At 32.9% G+C, this 22,504-nt stretch overlaps 1 long non-coding RNA gene across 2 annotated transcripts in view; it reads left to right on the forward strand.

Annotated features, from left to right (window-relative positions):
* The window catches only part of LOC144294222 (uncharacterized), a 197,541-nt gene that overhangs the window by 97,950 nt on the left and 77,087 nt on the right, over positions 1-22,504 (forward strand). The window contains exon 2 of one of the 2 annotated variants that reach the window (XR_013361680.1): positions 17,283-17,419. This is a non-coding gene — a long non-coding RNA (uncharacterized LOC144294222). The remainder of the gene's footprint in view (positions 1-17,282; positions 17,420-22,504) is intronic. The other variant, XR_013361681.1, reaches the window with a different exon arrangement.

Consider the following 22,504-nt stretch of genomic DNA (forward strand, 5'->3'; position numbering starts at 1 on the left):
CTCTTCTGCCATCTTGGACTCCTGGGCAATAATTTCTTATTAACTAAAGTAAATTATGAGTATGTTGACTCTCCTTTGCCACAGACCTTACCTAAGGTGAAATGCAATGAAAGCCACATGGAAAATAAAACAAAACAATAACCTTGCTAGAGAAACCAGTCACTTCATAGAGAAGAGAAGGAGGGTAATAGATTTTCTTCATTTGTGTGAAGTAAGAGAAAACTCATTCCTTTCTGGGAAACAAGTAAATAAATAAACTATATAAATATAAACAAATTATTTGTACATACACACATTTGTTACATACATATATATGTGAATGAATAAATATACATACATATTCATGCACATATACATACTGACAATTTTTACTGCTTGGATATAAGATGAAAAGGATGCTAGGTCCCAACTATCATTTTAAGATAGAAGTATATTTTTCTAAGGGTCAGAAAAACTCTGTGAATCTCTGAATTTCAGTTTGGATTTCATATTTCCTACAATGTAAATATCTAAGATATACTATTCTCTAGTCTTTCTGATAACTTGAGGTTCAACCTAGGGACCTAATCTATGCTGCAACCACTTGATCCTCTCATATCAGGGCACTTGTCTAGAAAATGGGCAACAGATCTAATTCTTACGTTATATGAAGAGTAAAATGCTTGTAAGGAATGGAAAAGCAATGTTATCTATCTATATATTATATACAAGCAATGTTGTCTATCTATATATTGTATATATTTCTGTGTTTAAGGAGCTTAAGGTATTTTAAAGGAACTTTAAAGCTTAAAGTATTTTAAAGGAAATTGAAATATTAGTGCCTATGTATGGTTTTCTTTTTTTTAATGTTGCCTGGAGTTACACATATTGTCAGTAAGATATTGTCTAACATGCATCTCATATTTTGTTTGTTTTTCTGTACTTTTTAATCCCTATGTTCATCAGTTTGAAAAATTTCTATATACTTTTCATTGAGGTCATTAATTCCTTCTTCTTTTACATCTAGCCTTATGTTAACTACCTGCATTGAAATCTTTATTTAAGATATTTTTGTTGTTGTAAGAGATAATTTTTCTAAGTTTTCCATCTTTTAATCTAATTTTCATCCTTTTATTTAGATACTTTAACATAATAATCATTTTAAGCCTTTGGTCTGATATTTCCAACTGCTGAATACATTTTTTCTAATTATTAATGGTTTTTGTTAAATAATCACATTTTCCTCTTCCTTCTTGAGCATCTAATTTTTTAATTTTAATTTTAATTTCCTATCATATGTTGTATTTTAAAGTGCTGTCTAAAGTAGAATAAGTATTATTTACCCCGGAGACTGCACACATTTTAATCTTCAGACAGCTATGCCAGAGTTTGATTATTTTGATTCAGTAAGAACTTGGGCTGACTAGGACTATGTTGTTTGCAAATTTAGTTACTTTCAATTGACCACTGGTTCCAAAAGTCTTGTGGATAGAGTTCTAGTTTTGCAACCTGAAAATTTATTAGAGATCATTTGCACTACAATATGAATGTTGTGCAATTTAACCCACTGAACTGTTCAATTAAAAATGATTAAGTTGGTGAATTTAATGTCATACATTTTTATGATAAAAATGTCTAAATGCCCTTAGATGAATACGTAAATGGATAAAGAATATATGAGATACACACATGCACACACACACATAATTGAATATTATTCAGCCCTAAAAACAAAAGAAATCCTGTCATTTGTGACAGTATGACTGGGCATTATGCTAAGTGAAATAAGCCAAACAGAAAAAGAAAAATGCCACCTTGTATAACTTATATGTGGAAACTAAAAACAAACAAAAAAGAGTCCAAGTTCTAAAAACAGGATAGAGAATTTGCTAGGGGCTGATGAGTAGGGAAAAAGGAAGAGGTTAGTAAGAGAGTATAAACTTTTGTTATAATATGAATAAGATCTGAGAATCTAATTTATAAAATGACTACAGTTGATTATATACAATATTATTGTATTATCAATACAATAAAATACAATAGGGTATATTGTATAATCAAAATTTGCTAAGAGAGTAGAACTTAAGTGTCCTCATCACATTTATGTGATGTCACAAATATGTGACATGATGGATGTGTTAATTAACTTGATGGGGGAGTCCTTTCACAATGACTACTAAAAGTACATTAATTCATTATGTTATATACTTAAAATATCCTACAATTTTGTAATTATACTTCAGTGAAGCCAGAAAAAATTCTTGAGACTATGAACAATTTTTTGTTTATGGTGGTCTTTTCCCACTAAAAACAGCTATATCTCTAAGTACTGCAAAGCATTCTAGGTCTAGCTCTTGCTTCTTGTATAAACATATACCACCCAAAAGTTTTATGAAGAAGATTTGTGAACATGGAAAACTAGTTCTGTGTTTATGTTTCTAACAGAATTCAATATGTATATTAGCCCATTTACCCCTAAAAATATCCGCTGTTCTTCTTTAATTCCAGGAGAATACCTCTGCCTGTGGCAGTCTCAATATCCTCTTACCTGGGCAGTGTTAGCACATCTCTCTATAAGAGAAAGGAGCTGTCAATATTTTCTTACCTAGCAGGGTTTTTTACTTCTGCAAAATTTAATATCTATAGACCTCTTTGAAATATAGTTCTCATATTTAAAATTAATTTGTTTTAGTTCATTTATTTTCTCCTAGCTAGCATGCTGGAAATGTTGATCAGTTACAGCCTCCTACATGCAAATTAGAACAATATACAATATTAACATTTAAAAAAATTCAAGTAATAATTAACTGAAGAAAATGTTTTGAAATATTTCATCTATTTCTCTCAACTTTATAAACTTCCTTTGATCTATATATGTAAGTGAAAATATTTTACTGCAATGCATATATTATACTAGCATATTATGCTTGTATAAACTTAGTATAGTGAAAATTAAAAATTTTTAAAGAAACCAAAGTTTGCTTTTGGCTTTAGGTGATTGATTGGACGTTACCTTAATAAATACTTACAGGTATATGGTTATGATTGTGTTTATAGTATATTATCCTAAGAATTTTAATATAGCATATTAATATTTAAACAGTTTTAATAAAACAGCTATATATACAATATATTTTAGCATTTATAAATTGTATTGAGTACATATATACAAAACTACAATTCATCATAAGTGATATGCTTTGCTATGCTCCTCTTTTAAAATATTTTTGTAAATGTATATGAAGGAATTAATTTAGAAAATACTTTAAACAATAGTCATTCCTAATTAGAAACGCAATGTAAATTCTATTATTTGTAAAGAAATGTTACCTTATGGCTACGTTAGTTTTTTATCTATTTTCTTCTATATGAGCATAAAAAATATATGTGCATACTAACCAGCTTTGAAATTTATTAGGCCAAATAATATATTATAAACTAGGAATTGTTTTTGAACTAGGAATTTTTAATTTTTTTTTTTTTTATTTATGATAGTCACAGAGAGAGAGAGAGAGAGAGAGGCAGAGACACAGGCGAAGGGAGAAGCAGGCTCCATGCACTGGAAGCCCGACGTGGGATTCGATCCCGGGTCTCCAGGATCGCTCCCTGGGCCAAAGGCAGGCGCTAAACCGCTGCGCCACCCAGGGATCCCGAATTTTTAATTTTTAATAGTGAAACTTGTTGATGGGTCATGCTCTTAACTACCTAAATATTTTGGAAAGGTATTATATTTATACATATATATACACATCATACATATTACATATATATTACATGTATATAATATATATTAGTAATTAGTAAGGATATTTATTTCTAATTAACAGATTTTTATTTGCCTATAATTGGGTTATAGTGTGGAAGTATATCCTAGAGTGAGACCTTCAAATGATCTTTCATTTTCTCAGAAAAAAATTAGATTATAAAGTGAAAAAAGAAAAGAGCTTGTCTAGAATCAGCATACCGCAGGGATACAAAAATAACAAAAATAAATAATGGCTTTTATTGATGGAGTACAAATCTCCTCCACATAACATGAAGCAGGGAGAGGGGGAAGAAGAGAGAATACTTGAAAAATACTGTGCAACCCTGGTGGCTCAGCGGTTTAGCTCTGCCTTCAGCCCGGGGCGTGATCCTGGAGACCCGGGATCCAGTCCCACATCAGGCTCCCTGCATGGAGGCTGCTTCTCCCTCTGCCTGTGTCTCTGCCTCTCTCTCTCTCTGTCTCTCTGTCTCTCTTTCTTATGAATATATAAATAAAATCTTTAAAAAAAAAGGAAAAAGAAAAATACTGTATACTAACTAGGATTAACAGCTACCTATAGAAGACTTTACCCAACTAAAGTGGAATACGCATGATCCTCTGACACTTTTGGAAAAAATTCCAGGACAGATAATATGCTAGCCCATAAAAGATTTCTTAATAATCTGAAAAGAGTTCAATTATGCAAGAGTTGTTCTCAAACCACAGTTGAAATAAATTAGAAATTAATTACAGAAGGAAATTTTGAAAATTTAGAACTATGTTCAAATTAAACATCATATTTCCAAATAACCAAATGGACCAAAGAAGAAGTAACAAGTAAAATTAGAAAATACTTCTAGATGATTGAAAATAAAAATGGTATACCAAAATTTATGGTATGTAGCAAAATTTATCTTCAAATTTGGTGCAATCCCTATCAGAATCTTAGCTGACTTTTTGCAAAATTTGACAAGATTATTCTAATATTCATATGGAAATATAAAGAATCCAGAATAGAAGGGGGGGATCTTGAAAAAGAACCAATTTCAAGAATTCATAGTTCTTTATTTCAAAACTTGTTACAAAACTACAGTAATCAAAATAGTAGGGTACTGCCATAAATATATAGATCAATGGAATAAAATAGAACAGAAATAAATCCTTGTAGTTAGGGTCAATTTATTCTTAACAGTAATTCCAAGCCAATTCAATGGAGGGAAAATAGCCTTTAACAAATGGTGCTGGGATAACTGGATATCTACATGGAAAAGATAAAGGTTAGCCCCGTCTTCACACCATCACATAATTACTCTAACTAGATAATAGACCTAAATATAAAAGCTAAAAATGTGAAACTCTTGTGAGAAATTTAGGAGTTTACCTTTGGACTCTCAGATTAGATAAAAGTACCTTACATGTGACACCAAAAACACAAATAATGAAAGAGAGAAAAAAAGCACATAAAATGTGCTTTTCACATTTTATTTTTCAACAAAGTGAAAAATTGTTCTCCAAAACATGCCATAGAGTTAAGTGAGAATATATATGAATGTTGTACATTTAATAAGGGACATATCTGAACTACAAAAAGAACTCTTTAAATGTGCTAATCAAAGACAAACAATCAAGTTAAGAGTTAATAATTCTCCAAAGAATATATATGTTTCATGATTTATAAGAAAAATGCTCAACATCATTAATCATTAGGGAAACTGAAATTAAAATCATGATAAGATACCACTTCACATCTACTAGAATAGCTATAACAGGAAAAAGAAAATATGAATTTTTAAAAAAGATTTTATTTATATATTCATGAGACGAGACACACACACACACAGAGAAAGAGAGAGAGAGAGAGGCAGAGACACAGGCAGAGGAAGAAGCAGGCTCCATGCGGGGAGCTCTATGTGGGATTCAATCTCAGGACTCCAGGATCACGACCTGAACTGAAGGCAGATGCTCAACTGCTGAGCCACCCCGGTGTCCCAGAAAATATGAATAGTGATGAGACTGTGGAAAAATAGGAACATTCATGCATTGCTGGTGGTAGTGAAAACTTGTGTGGCCACTCTGGAAAACACTTTGGCAGTTCTGTGAAATGTTAAACATAAAGTGACCATATAACCCAGCACTTATATTCTTAGATACATACCCAAGAAATTAGAAAACACACATGCACACAAAAAATAGTTCACAAATGTTATAGCAGCATTATTCACAATATCCAAGAAGTAGAAACAAACCAAATATCCATCAACTGGTGAATGGATTAATAAAACATAGTATAAACATAAAATGGAAAGTTATTTGGCAATAAAAATAGAGTTCTTATAAACGCTACAATATAGATGAATCCTGAAGACATTATACTAAATAAAAGAAGCCAGTCACAAAGGACCTTGTCATACTATACTATATAAGAATAGATGTGTCTTTAGAAACAGAAATTAGATAGTGGGGATCCCTGGGTGGCGCAGCGGTTTAGCGCCTGCCTTTGGCCCAGGGCGCGATCCTGGAGACCCGGTATCGAATCCCACGTTGGACTCCCAGTGCATGGAGCCTGCTTCTCCCTCTGCCTATGTCTCTGCCTCTCTCTCTCTCTCTCTCTCTCTCTGTGTGTGTGTGTGACTATCATAAATAAATAAAATTATAAAATAACTTAAATCTTTAAAAAAAAAGAAATTAGACAGTGATAACCTAGGGCTGATTGAACTGCGAAGAATAGGGAATGACTCGTAATCGGTATGGAATTTCTTTTTTAGGTGATACAAGTTCTCTAAAATTGAGTATGGTAATTGTTCTACAACTCTCTGATTGCACTAACTCTTTCAATAGGTGAATTGTATGATACGTGAATTATTTTTAAAAATTAAAAGTATCTCACAAGCACTTGCTGTTTCTAAGGTCAGAAGTCTAGTCATGGTGTTGCTTTATTTTCCAGTTTGTCTCAACAGGCTGAAATAAAGATATTGGCTGGAGCTGAGTTTGAGTTTGAGGTTTCTTTTTCAACTCACTTGTTGGCAGAATTCAGTTTTTTGCAGTGGTAAGGTTGAGTTCCTGTTTTCCTTCTGCTGTTGATAAAGGACCTCAGTTCCTCAAGGCTACTAGTAGTTCTTGTAGCAGGACATGTGAAGGTAATTCACAGCACAGGTGATAGTTTTTTTCTAGTTTTGTAAGAATATATTTTTATAATTTAATTTTATGTGACTAGCTGGAGAAAACTGTTTTTAAAGGGTTCATATGATTTGGCCAGGACCAATTGATAATCTCTTTTTAAGGTCACCTGATTTGGGACCTTAATTACAGCTACAAAGTACCTTCATGGTAGTACCTACTTAGTGTATAACTGAATAACTAGGAGAAGATGTGTATACTCCAAGGGCCTAGATGAATAATATTCCATTGTGTGTGTGTGTGTGTGTATATATATATATATATATATATAATATAATGTACATTTTGTTATATAATGCATACATAAAATAAATATGTAATAGAATAGATATTTATATATTAATATATAGTATATAAAAATAAACCATAATAGAATAAATATATGATATATAATAAATATACATAAAATATCTATAGATATATATGTATATATTTTATATATTATCCATATAAAGATATATGATATTATATATAATAAATACATAATATAGAGTAAATATATAAGTATAGAACATATAAAATGTATATAAATAAATATAATATATAATAAATATAACCACCTCTTCTTTATCAGTCATCTGTTGATGGACATTTGGGCACTTTCCATAATTTGGCTACTGTTGATAATGTTGCTATAAGCATTGGGGTGCATGTGCCCCTTCAGATCAGTATGTTTGTATCCTTTGGTAAATACCTAGTAGTACAATTGTTGAATTATAGGTAGTTCTATTTTTAACCTTTTGAGAAACCTCCATACTGTTTTCCAGAGTTATTGCACCAGTTTGCATTCCTACCAACGGTATAAGATGGTACATCCTCCTCAACATCTGCTGTTTCCTGTGTTGTTGATTTTAGCCATTCTGACAGTCATGAGGTGGAATTTCATTGTTTTGATTTGTACTTTCCTAATGAAGGGTGCTGTTAAACATCTTATCATGTGTCTGTTAGCCATCTTCTTTGAAAAAAATGTCTATTCGTGACTTCTGTTCTTTTTCTAACTGGGTTACTTGTTTTTGGGTGTTGAGTTTGAGAAGTTCTTTATAGATTTTGGATATCAGCTGTTTATCGGATATGTCATTTATAAATATCTTCTAGCAGCTAAAAGGCTACTTTTTAGTTCTGTTGATTGTTTCCTTCACTGTGTAGAAACTTTTTATCTTGATGAAGTCCCAGTAGTTCATTTTTGCTTTTGCTCAGAAGAAATACATACCTAGTAAGAAGTTGCTATGGCCAAGGTCAAAGATATTGCTGCCTGTGTCCTCTTCTAGCATTTTAATGGTTCCCTATTCTACATTTAGGTCTTTCATCCATTTTGAATTTATTTTAATGTATTGTATAAGAAAGTGGTCCATTTTTATTTTTTTGCATATCACTATCCAGTTTTCCCAATACCATTCTTGAAGAGACTTCTTTTCCATTGGATATTCTTTCCTGATTTGTTGAAGATTAGTTGACCATATCGTTGTGTATCCATTTCTGAATTTCTATTCTGTTCCACGGATCTATATATATATATATATGTCTGTTTTTGTGCCAGCACCATACTGTCTTGGTGACTATAGCTTTGTAATATAGCTTGAAACCAAAATTGTGATGCCTGCAGCTTTTCTTTCTCAAGATTGCTTTGACTATAGGGGGTGTTCTTTGGTTCCATACAGATTTAGAATTGTTCGTCCTAGCTCTGTGAAAAATGATGTTCAGATTTTGATAGGGATTGCATTCAATATATAGATTGCTTTGGGTAGTAGAGGCGTTTTAGCAATATTTGTTCCTCCAATGCATGATCACAGAATGTTTTTCTATTCTTTGTGTCCTCCTCAATTTCTTTTATAAATGTCCTATAGTTTTCAGAATATAGATCTTTTAACCTCTTTGGTAAGGTTTATTCGTATGTATCTTATGGTTTTTGGTGAAATTGTAGATGGGATACATTCCTTGATTTCTTTCTGCTGCTTCATTATTAGTGTATAGAAGTGTAACAGATTTCTGTATACTGATTTTGTATCTTTCAACTTTATGAATTCATGTATGAGTTCTAACTGTTTTTTGGTGGAGGTTTTTGGGTTTCCTATATAGACTATCAGGTCATCTGCAAAAAGTGAAAGATTGGCTTTCACTAAAGATGTCTTTTTTCGTTTTCTTTTTTGTTGCCTGATTACTGAAGCTAGAACTTCCAAAACAATGGTAAATAACAATAGTGAGAGTAGGCATCCCTGTCTTGTTCCTGACCATAGTGGAAGAGCTCTTAGTTATTCTTGGGCTGCAAGGGTCATTCAGTATTTTCAAATTAATCAGCATAATACACCACATTAATAAAAGGAAGGATAAGAACCATATGATCCTCTCAAGATGCAGAAAAAGCATTTGACAAAGTACAGATCCATTCTTGATAAAAATGTCCTCAACAAAATAAAGATAGAGGGAATATACTATAAAATCATAAAACTCATATACAAAAGACCTTAACTAATATTATTATCCTCAATGGGGAATATCTATACTTTATTCTTGAAGTAATAGTGAACATATATTTAAGTAAATAAAAAGTTAGCCAAACTCAAGTGCTTAAATTGAAGAAATAAAAAAAAAAACTAAAAACATTTAAAACAGTTAAATATGGCATTGAGTAATTAGCTTTTTGAGGAATATGTACATGATATAAAAATAAGTTATTGTTACTCTGTACAATCTTATCAGTCTAAAATCTTTGTCTATTTTAAAAAATCAATTTTCAGACAAAGTAATGGTCTTAATTCGGGCTCCTACCAAAACACTTGTACTTACATCTTAGCAGATAAATAAACTTTATGTAAAACTGATTTTACTTTTCTTAACTATATACATTTACATTTATTTATATTTATATTTTCATTTTAATTTACAGATAGATATAGCCATTAAGATATTTAAAATAAAAGTTCACTTTCTTTTGCCATTCAGATAGTAACTAATAGGCAATTAAGGTTTTAGTTAAAAATAACAGGTAAAATTAGAAGGCTACATATGCTATTATTATTATGTAATGCTATTACATTATTACATAATTGTACATTTTAGAGTTAAAAATAATTTTACCAGTCACCTAATCAAAACTCTTGTAAAATAAGCTCCCAAGAGGTTTTAACTTACCAACATCACATAGATGAAAAATATTAGAGTGGTGATATAAACCTAAATTTCTGTTGCTTTCATTGACTAATTCACAAGAAAGATTAAAGAATTAAAATATAATTATCAGAATAATATTAGGTAGTCTAATTATATTCAATTACCAACTCAATTTATTTCTATACTTATAGTTCTTTGTATTGTATTTTTCTATACCATTGCTCGCTTACACGGGGAATAATTTACAATCCACTTATGTTTAGTATTAATGCTATTCATAAAAAAGCTGTTATTCTTCTATATACATGCTTTATGTTTTAAAATGATTTATTTATTTATTTTAGAGAGAAAGAGAGGACACAGGAGTGGGGGTGTGGTGCAGAAGGAGAGAGAGAGTGAGAGTGAGTGAGAGAGAGAAAGAGAGAGAGAGAGAGAGAAGCAGGCTCAATGTTGAGTGTGGAGCCCTACACAGGTCTTGATCTCATGACCCAAGATCAGGAGTTGAGCTGAAATCAATAGTTGGATGCTCAACCCACTCAGCCACCAGGCTTTCTGCATGCTTCCTTTAAGCAGAGATAGAATAAAAAGGCAGAACTATCACAATTCTTCATTCAATGTTTGAAACACAAGATCCTATTGATAGTATTGATTGAATTATTATTTGGTACAATATATTGTCTAGCATTCATTGTTTCAGTAAGATACTGCAAAAAAAGGAAATTGTAAACACAACCTGTACTATATACCAAAGAGACCAACACAACCTGTACTATATACCACTCCCAATCATATATATTGAAAACATATGCATATTTATAATTTTGAAGAATTACATTTGTTTATAGTATTACAAATAGTTTGTCTAGTATTGGTTTACAATTCCTAAGTCAAGTCATTTGAGTTCTAATCCTGGCTTCTGGCTTACCAGTTACTGGAACCTACTTCACAGTGTTGGTCTAAAATACATAGAATGAATAAATAATAATATTTAGAAGAGTACCTGAGGTATATGAAAAATAATCACCTAATGCTGTTATCATGAATAATATTATTTTTGTTATTATTGTGGTTATAGAAGTGACATAGTGTCAAATGATTGTTATTAAGATGTTGTATTGATGCTAATGAGCAAAACAAGCCACAAAGAAAGGTGCTGGTGCAAGTCAGTTTTGGAAGGAGTACTGAAGATGAAGGAGGGCATGCACAGTGTTCTATTGTGAAACTCAGTTATTTTTAACTATGCCAGGTGCTGAAGTATGCCTATGCCTCAAATCCTCCCTCAGGAATGATTGAGAGATAGGTGTGGCTGCAGAGGCTTGAGTGACTCATACTCCTGCACTTTTTTTCAGCTCTAACCTCTGCCATGTAATGAAGCATTTTAAAATAGCGTCATGTTAAGAATTAATTCAAGTTGTAAAATAATTGTGCTATAACTGATGCTTTTGGATTTCCTATATGGATGGAAATCACATTGTCTTTTGTGCACAGATATATGGTAACACCTCTGTCTTAGTATGATAGTCATTATCTGTTTTCACCTCCCTGTATTAATCTGCCAGGGCTTCCATTACAAAGCACCATACACTGGGGGCTAAAACAACAAAAATGTGTTTTCCAGGTTCTGGAGGCCAAAACTCCTACAACAAGGGCTGGGAAGGTTGATTCCTTCTGAAGCTGTAAGTCAGAACCTATTCCATGCTTTTCTCCTAGCATGGGCTGGCTTGCTCACAATCTTTTGCATTCCTTGATTTGTAGAAGCATCACTCTGTGATCTCTTCCTTCATCATTACATAGCATTCTCCCTGAATGTTGTGTGTGTGTGTGTGTGTGTGTGTGTCTGAATTTCACTTCTTTATGATCCAGTCATGGGACGGTTGGGTGGCTCAGCGATTGAGCGCCTGCCTTTGGCTCAGGGTATGATAACAGATTTCCGGGTTCAAGGTCCCACGCCAGGCTCCCTTTGTGGAGCCTGCTTCTCCCTCTGCCTGTGTCTCTGCCACTCTCTCTCTCTCTGTCATGAATAAATAAATAAAATCTTTAAAAAAATATAATGATCCAGTCATACTGTATTAGGAGCCCACCCACTTCAGTATGATCTCATTTTAACTTAATTAATTGCATCTGTAACTCTTGTGTTTCCAGATCTCAAAGAGTTAATATATAGTAGTTCAGTGTTAAAAAGGGGGGAGGGGGAAGCTCTGATTACAAATCCCCTTGTTTAAACTTTGTTTAAAACCAGTGTTTCATAAATTTGTCTGACCATGACCTTTCTACTCCAGTCACATTAATTCCTTTTTTCCCCCTCTGTGGCTGCTGTAATGAAGAGAAAAAAAAAAAAAGTTACACTCTTGCATTCCCAAAGTTGTTCTGAGTTATAGCGGTTCAGAGGTATGTTCCATAAAAGAAAATGGTCTTGGTTCAACTGTTAGGAATATATGCAAATATGTCTTCTTTTTGTAGACTGACAAAATACCATAAAGTATCAAAGAATTCAAAATATCTCACAGTGTAGAAACTATTTTACTTCACAAGCAAGTGCTATGAACTAAATCTTTGTGTCCTTTCAAAATTCATATGCTGAAGCCCAAACCTCAAAGTGATAGTATTTGGGGTTAATGCCTTTTTTAGAGGTAATTAGGCTTAGAGGAGGTCATGAGGGCAAAAGGCTTAGCCTGATGGAATTAGTCCCTTATAAGAAGATGTCAAAGACTTTGCTCTTCTCCCTATTCCACATATGCAGAAAAAAAGAAGAGGTCACATGAGCATACAACAAGATGGTGGCTGCCTATAAGTCAAATGAAGAGTCCTCAGGATAAAACCTACCTTGCTGGTACCATGATCTTGCACTTCCCAGCTTCCAGAACTGTGGGAAATAGCTTTCTGTTGCTTAAACTACCTATTTATGGTATTTTATTATGGCATCCTGAGAAGATGAAGACAGCAGTTTATATTGAGTTGAACTACTTCTCTCCTGTTTTTTTTTCTTTTTCATTAATAATCTGAATAGCACAAGCTAGCAAAAACTAACATTGTGCACATAAGAGCCACCCTCACACTTACCCCACTTTAAGAATATTTATAGTGTGGTTTTAAAAGGAAGTGTTTAGTATGAAACATGTTATATAAGACCAACTTTCTTGCTATTTTCTACATTAATTTCCTTATTAAGAATCACTGAAGCAAATATATGGAAAGTTAGATTGACATTGATAGTAGCCTTTAATAAAAGCTAGTAGTGAAAAATTAACCTGTCTTTGCTACTCTATGCCATACTCTTTATTAAAGAAGAGGTAGAATAAAAATGAGGACAGAGAGAATGTTGGTTTTGAGACAATAAATTAGTTATATAGAGATGACAATGATATGGGAGAAAAGTAAAGTTTGAATTCCAAGAGAATATTGTTTAGAGCAGTTATTTTGGTAAGCTACTGCAGAGAAAGAAGTACAGAATTTTAGAAAATAAGTTTAGAGTTGGTATGGGGAGCCAAGTTCATACAGTCCTAATTCTTCCCCACTATGTATTATTAACTCATCTTTTTTACCACAAGAGAGTAAGAGAGAAGGATCCACACAAATGACCTCCTAACTCAAAGAAGTGAACTCTTAGGACTTTTCCTAAGATCACCCCAGTGAGACCTGAATTACAGTGAATTTAACACAGAACTTAGTACCTAAATGTTTATATCATACATAATATATTTTAAAATCCCATTTATTCAGAAATATCTGTTACAACATGTGTTTCTTCTTCTATCAAGGAACAGTCATTTTAAATGTCCCATTTCCCTAACTACTCAACCCTATGAACACCTTTCTCCCCATCTCTTTTTCTACAAGTCATTGATCCTACCATTGTTGTATTGACCTTTATTCTCCTCTGTCTTCACTGCTGTCCTTAGATTTCATTAGTATTGTACTCATAGCTTTTCAGACATTCCAAGAAAAATCCCAACTCTGTAAAATTCAACTGTGGACTTTACTCATGAGCTACCTAGCTTAATGTTGCTACAGGGAATCTTTTGTCAACTGGTATTCTTGAATGCTAACTTCAGATGAGTCTGAAATATCCAGCATTCCCACTATAGTTGTTCATTTACAGCCACCTTCCCCACCTTCAAAAGTGACTATTTTGTAACTTAATTTTTTTCTCCTATACTTCCTATTTCACAGATGATCATAAGACAGTTTCCATCTGTCCCTGCCACTATGTCTACCCACCTATCTATGTCTACACTTCTAAATATCAGTATCTTCCCTTCATGCCAAGTAAAGCAAACCTGTCCAATTATGTTCTACTAGAGATCATGCACCATTATCCACTCAAGTGTATAGCTTCAGTAATTGTTCTTAGAGCTAAAAATACCAGTTCTTTTTTGGCTAAATGATTCTTTACCAAATCAAATGGGAGTTTAATAACTCCCATTTCAAAGGAAAAAAAGCTATCTCTTAACTATGCATTCTCCTGTAGCCAAATCCTATTGAATCTGCGCCCTTTACACTGAATTTCCTATATTATCATTCATCAATTCTTCTCCATGCATTTTGTCTTGAACTCATTTCAATCAGTAACTTTATTTTTTTTGTTTTTTTTTTTTTAAAGATTTATTTATTTATTCATGAGAGAACAGAGAAAGAGAGAGAGAGGCAGAAACACAGGCAGAGGGAGAAGCAGGCTCCATGCAGGGAGCCTGATGTGGAACTCGATCCCGGGACTCCTGGATCACGCCCTGGGCCAAAGGCAGGCACTTTAACTGCTGAGCCACCCAGGCGTCCCTATTTTTTTTAATATACATTTTATTTATTTATTCATGAGAAACACACAGAGAGAGAGGCAGAGACACGGGCAGAGAGAGAAGCAGGCTCCCCATGGGGAGCCCGATGTGGGATTTGATCCAGGAACTCCGGGATCACTCCCTGAGCCAAAGGCAGATGCTCAATCACTGAGCCACCCAGGTGTCCTGAGTCAGTAACTTTATTATTTTACCCAAACAGCTCTTGGCTAGGTCAACAGTGACCTTCATACTGATAAATCATATGGTTCATTCTTGGCCAATCAGCTTTTGGCCCTCCTTTGAAACTTGTTTTCCTGTGTTTCTCTCTCTCTCTCTCTTTTTTTTTTTTACCCCTTCTCAAGTTTTTGTGCATACATTGTCTTCACTCCCTTTTGTAATATTAATAGTTTCTTTGATGGGTATATTCAACTGCCAAAGCTGGAAGTATTAATTGATCATATTCTATTATATAGTTTGTTCATATTATCTGTGGCTCCTGATAACAGAAGCTAATTCAAAGTAGTGGCTGTGTTTTTTTCATCTTTTTGTCACCAAGCCCTTGCACTGAGGACTGAGTGCATGATATCTCTCAGTGCTTCTCAGATGAATGTAAAGAAAGTAACCTTAAGCTGAAGGTAAGTTATTCTCCTTCTAATCCTACTTTGAAATACCTACCAAAGTGCCTGATCAGTAACAAGTGACTTTTTCTGATTCTCATATGAGAGAAATAATCTTTTTTTTTGAGAGAGAGAGAGAAATAATCTTAATGCAATTGATTATAATGGCATAGTAATACCAGGTACTTTAAATTTCAATTTTCTAATACGTAATGCCATAAAATGTAAGTAACTTTTAACTAAATATATAGAATGTAGCTCATCTATCCAAGTTCACTCCTCTCTTACCTGGAGGGTAACTGTTTTGAGAATCTTGTCTTTGCACAGAGGACAGAAATATTTTACCACCTATAAAATACATAATCACTGAAAGTTAATCATGCTTGCTTATTGGTAATATAATGTTGGCACTTTGTTAAGTGCAGTTCACTAAATAATAGATAGTTCTTTGTTCAGGGCAGGTATCCCTCTTCTTCCCATGCATTCTCCACACTCCATAAAATATTTTTTTTTATGACTCCAGTGTTCACTAAGCAAAAATTTCATAAATATTGTCATTGACCTTCAAATGTCAGAATCAAGTTACAATATCCCAAATATTTTACAATCAAGTAAACTACCATATAATATCTGAAGAAAAATTGAGACTCTATGACTTCATATCAAAAGAAAGGAAAAAAACAAGAAGGGATTTCTGAATAAGCATTGGGATCATTTTTGAAATAATGGAGAAATGGGTAGAGAAGTACTTGAAAAAAGGTTAAAGTAGAAATCAAATCAACTCATTATATCTATTTATATTAGGAATGTACAATTATTTTCTCCTTTTAGTCAATTTAACATAAAGTGCCTGAATGTTGTACTTAACATACCCTATAGAGACATATCTATTTATAAATAAATGGTTTAGTGTGATACATGTAATGCATCTATAAAACATATATGCCATTCTTGTTTAAATAATAATTTCAGATTATCAGGTGCCTGAGTGGCTCAGTCAGTTAAGCATCTGCCTTTGGCTCAGGGCATTATCCTGGGGTCTGGGGATGGAGTCCCACACTGGGTTCCCCACAGGGAGCCCGCTTCTCCCTCTGCCTATGTCTCTGCTTCTCTCTGTGTGTCTCTCATGAATAAATAAATAAAATATTTCAAAATGAATGAGTGAATCAATCAATCCCAGGTCTCCCCACAATCTGGTATCTACAATTAAAAAAAAAATTCAGATTATCTGAACATAAACATACTGCTTCTAAATCATTTGGATAATCAGTCTATCAATCTATTATTCAGACATTTTTAATGGTTTTTGTACTTTTGTAAAGTACAGGACAGGCATTTTGTAGAATTTTCTTCAATTTGGATTTGCCTAATATTTCCTCATTGTTATACTGGAATTATGGATTTTTGGAGGAAGAGTACTGCGTATGCAAAATACTTTTTTCATTGTTCTTAGTAAGGGATACATGCTATCAACACAACTTATTGATTATTTTAACCTTAATCATTTGGTTAAGGTAGTGACTGTAAAATTACCCTCTGTAAAATTACTATAGGTAGAGAGAACAAAATAATTCAACAGTCTCAAGATAGGGGTATGACATATGTATAAAAGAAAATGCAGGAAAACTGGTGTGGCTGGAAAGGAGTGAGGGAAATTTTTAAAAAAATAATAGATTGTTAAAATACATGTGATGAAACTATAGTTGCAAGTAGGCATTGTATAAGAAAAGTAAGGGTCTTTAGCTTTTACTTTGTGTTTAATGTGGAACCATTGCTATGCTTTCCAAAGATTACTTTGGCTGCAGTTGAGATGAACATGGTTTGAATTAGAGTAACTAGTAGCGGTGGTGTGATAATCAATTAAATTCTTATTATATTTTGAAGATAGATTCAACAGTATAATGGATTGGATATGCAGTGTGAGAAAAAATTGAAAGATGTGGAGCACTCATAGATCTTCTTGGTCTGAGCAATAGTAAGAATGGAGACTTAGAAGAACATGGGATGAACAGATATAAAAGGTAAGTCAGTCATTTGGTTTTGGCTATGTTTAAACTCAATTGTCAATTAGATACACAACTGGAAATCTTGTGTAGCTAGTTTACAGAAGTCAAGCCCAAAGATATAAATTCATAAATTATTAGTATTTAGATGGATATAATAAGCATTACTAATATTCACCAATATTTCCAGTTATCCTCCTCTCCCCAAATACAAAGGATAAAAATACCTCTGTTGACTTTGTTTAGGTATGTCCACATAATGTCTGTTAGCCAACAAAATGTGAAGAGAAAAAGTGTCTGTCATATTGATTGGAAACATTCAAGGGTCAGCAATGATTCTCCAAGTTATCTTCCCATGTTCAAGCATACCTTAGAACTTCATTCTGAGATGTTGGCTCCTCATAATGGTGAATCCAGACCAGCCTGTCTGAGTATCTATTGTGAGCACAGTCTATCAACCTACATTGCACATGTTAGATGAGAAAAAAAAATAAACATTTGTTGTATTAGACCATTTAAATTGGGACTTAATACACCTAATTAACTAATATAGATGATATTTAAAGACATTGATTTAAATTTAATGGGGTCACCTGGGGATGAAGTAAAGATAAAAAGAGAAGAGTTTCAAGTACTGAATTCTAAGATGCTCCAATGTTAGGAAGATAAAATAATAAAAATAAAAATAAATTGAGGTGGAACAACCTAGTTGAGTAAATGTACCTACAAAATCAGTATGTTAACAATATGTTGTAGGATTTTCCTTGAAAATTGTGATTTAATAAAATTCGATGACTCTTTATAAAATTTTAGCAATTGTTACTGAAATCTTACTCTTTCCCAAACTTTCTGGCAAAAATATTGAAAAGGAGTCACTGAGTTTAACAAAAGATCGTTACCAAAAGTAAGCAATCTTTGTGTTCACCATATGTAACACAGATTCATAATGTTAATTTTTAACAACTCTAAAATTGCAGTACTATTTTTTCCTAGAAATTTGATGTTGAGGAAACAGTTGACAAAAGATAAGGCAGTAGAATAATATGAAAATAGGCAGCATAACTTACAGTTTAAAAGTTATGAGTGTCAGAGTCAACCTACATGGATTCATATTCCAGCTCTGCCAGTATTATCTGTGTGGTTTGGGCAAGTTTATTAACACTTCCGTGTCTCATTTTCTTCATGTGAAATGGAAGGAAATGATGGCATCAATCTTATATGGTTGTTTTGAAGTTTAAAAAAATTATATAGGTAAAGGCTTAGGAAAATTCACTCAGTAAGTACAATTTCGTTTTAGCTATTACTCTTATGGTTTTAGACATTGGTACGAATTATTCATTTAAAATTTTAACCAAATCCATTTTACTTGTACCCTCATGCCTATACCCATATAGACATTTGTGGCTTAAGAAAGTCACAGATCTTTGCTGACTGGTCTCATTTTAAATCCATGATTATAAACCCTCAATGAGACCTCGATGGTGCTCAGAAATTACACTTTATTTTTTAAACTATTCACTTTTCTATGCTTCTTGATGAGTTTATCACCACTTCACTTTGTTCTTCAAACTTTCAATGTCTCTTATACAATCTCCACCCCCCCAGCTGCTCATCACATTCTATTTATCTGAGAAAATATAAACAGTCAAATGAGATCTCACCCATTGTCACCAGAAGAACTACAAAACTACTTTCATCTGGGACCATAAGCTATGCTTTCCTTTTGTTCTTATGAATAAACTGATAATGCGTCTAGCCAAGGCCAACTCCTCATTTCATGCGGCAAAACCCATTATCTGTCACCTACTCAAGGAGACAGTTCCAATAATCAATTTAACCAAATTTTACTAAATTTTGTTTTGTCCATCATTTAATTTCATCTCATCTTTACATCTCATTTTACATCTGTATCTATATGTCTATCTATCTATCTATCTATCTATCTATCTATCTACCTATCTATCATCTATCTATCCATAGTGATAGACAAGAGTCAGTTTGGTGGACTGTTGGAGGAAGAGCATGAATGGAGTGAGTTTAAGAGCTAATTAGAAGAATTAAGGAAAAGCAACTCATCTAAGGAACAGGGCTGCGATATGAAGAAAGTTAGTTTGGTAGTTGGAGAATAAAGTGTGATTTGAAAAGACTACCTGTTATCATAGACTCTAATATATATTGTCTCAAGGCTTGGCATATGCATTAGGCATTCACTGTCCATTACAGTTATGATACAAACAGTTATATATAGCCCATAACAGTTACATGTTGTAAAATAGCAAAACTTTCTTATTTAAGTAAAATCTTCCTGCTTAGCCATTTTTGTTTTTATATGATGCCTCTATATCCAACTGTCCTAATGATTAAAACAATGAAAACATATGACTTTAATCTTGAATTTTTGTCTTTTGGTTTCCCTTATGAAAATGCCATGAGTTACATTCAGTGATATGAATTGACTTGTCTAAAATCATAGGATTGATTAGAAACATCAGTTGATGTGCTTATTCTCCTTGTAAGTAAAGTGTAGTTTAGACACTTGAAGGTAAAATAAAAGAGTCGACAGATCTCTGATGAGATTGAAGTTAAAGTAGATTGTAGATATTAGGAAATGGAGTTTAATACTTGTACACCTTTGAATGTGGTGATCTGAGGATCAATTAATACAGCCTACTTTTTTTGGAAAATTAAGAGACTAAAAGAAGTTAGACTTTGGTAAAAGTAAACAAAAAATATAGCTAAAGAGAAAATGACCTGGACACATAGAGGAACAGAAAACTTTTGCAGGTGAAATAATCATTTTTTATACAGATTAAGTATTTTTGTGGAATGTGCTAAGCAAATTCTTGTCTCAGTGACATTATTTTTATAGTGTTCTTCTAAGGAAGGCTTTCTACTTTGTATAACACTCTTTTATATATTCCTTTAATATCTCATTCCTTGACATCACTCAGTCTTTGCTCAAAAATGAGCCCTCTGACCAGCCTATGTTCAAAACTAAAATTCTTCTGCCCCTCATCCAAGCCCAATTATTCTATATTCTATGATATATTTTCAAATCTTCCTAGCATAAAGCATTTTACACCTCATGAGCACACACACACACACACACACACACATAAAGTATGTCTAAATATATGCACATATACATATTTAAATATGTTTATAAGTATACAATTATGTAATATATAAGGACATAATTATATATTATATATATAAAATTGGTATACATAGACAACTATACAATATAAAAATGCTAATGTGTGTTAGGAACCTGTGGTCTAATATTCCAGATTTCCAATTTTTACTGTAATCTTATAATTGCACTAAGTTACATCTTTCTTCAGTTACAATAAGATGTTTATTTTATGAATTTGCCTTGTATTTTGCTTAATGAAAGAAAAAATTGCTTTTTTCCAATATTAAATATGTTTAGACTACTTAGAAGTTTAAACAAGTAATAATAGCACATTTCTCTTTTGATTTTCTTTCTGATCCTGTTGACTCCCTAAGGTGGGATATGTTAAAATAATACTTTCTAAAGGTGTTTATCAATACAATGAGTTTGGACATAAGCCTTAGATTCCTAAAATTTCAAATACTTTGGAATATTAGGTAAATTATATGACCAAGGTCCTTGGCAGTGGCTAGAACAGGTATTTTCTAAACTGAATCCTTAGCTAGGCAAAAAACTAATTACACTACAATTTATTTAAAATTGCATAATGTGATTGCTGTTCAGGGGAGTATATAGACTGTGTTGATGACAAGCACTGGCTTCAAAATATATAAGTAATTCCCGTTCTATATAAACTACTAATTTATTCAGAAAATAAAAACACCATACAAATTATTATTTCATAAAGAGTCTGTATTTCCTCAAATGTGATATGATCATGTCAAAGTAATTATGTTAGTATAATTACTTTTTTCAATTTCCCAATTTTTACCATAATTATATTTGAGTGGTTTTTAAAGAAATGCATGATTCCATTATAATGAATGCTTAATGGAATCTTGAGACTCTATTCTTCACAGTATCTAAATCATATCTGGGAGGAAAGTAAGAATTTATGAAAATAAATTACCACATACCAATATAATTTTATATATTAGAGGTTGTTCTTCTGTCAAGTGAGTGGGAGTCAGGACTCTATCTTCATACCAAGTCTAATTAATTTTTTCCATATGTAATTTCTTTTTTTTTTTTTTTACCATCAGAGCGGGATATTATTTACATAGGAATTACTAAGGTGTTGACTGTTGTAAGTTAACTAAATCCCATGCCACTACCTCCCTAATATGTGCAGGAGATGAGACTAAGCAGTGATTTTCAGCTATGAAAAGAAAAATTCTCCACTGTTAACTCACATTGAATAGCTGAAACACATGTGAGGAAAAATAATCTGATAGGTTTCCAGCAATAAGTTTTCTGAAAGTGGCACAGACTTAATGCCATGGGAAGAAAACTTTAGTTTAATCAGGGATGGGTTTTGAACATATAAAAGAACTTAGAATAGAGCACAACAATGGCAAGTAATTCACATGCTAATGCAAGACTTTAGAATTATTTGTAGTTTGCCAGAGTGCAAAGTGAGAGGCAGAGAGTGGTATCAGAGGTGAAACTCGAGAATCAACTACCCAGGCACAAAGTTGTCATTGGGTGACACTTCTTGAAGCTTAAAATTCGTCCACAGGTTATAGGGTAGCTATTTATTATTTGCAATTTAATGTAATTTACTGGATTTTAAAGAAAAACAGATATTTAATAAGATAATGTGCTTCTTGGGATGCCTGGGTGGCTCAGTGGTTGAGCATATGCCTTTGGCTAAGGGCATGAACCTGGAGTCCTGGGATGGAGTCCCACATGAGGCTCTTCCCAGGGAGCCTGCATCTCCCTCTACCTCTATCTCTGCCTCTCTCTGTGTGTCTCTCATGAATAAATAAATAGAATCTTAAAAAAATTGGCAGAGGAATGAGGGGCAGCTGGGTGGCTCAGTGGTTGGACGTCTGCCTTTAGCTTAGGGTGTGATCCTGGAGTCCTGGAATTGAGTCCCTGGAGTCCTGATCCCGAGGATCAGGATCCCCATATGGAGCCTGCTTCAG

The sequence above is a fragment of the Canis aureus genome, chromosome 2 (genome assembly GCF_053574225.1).
Source record: "Canis aureus isolate CA01 chromosome 2, VMU_Caureus_v.1.0, whole genome shotgun sequence".
NCBI lineage: Eukaryota > Metazoa > Chordata > Mammalia > Carnivora > Canidae > Canis > Canis aureus.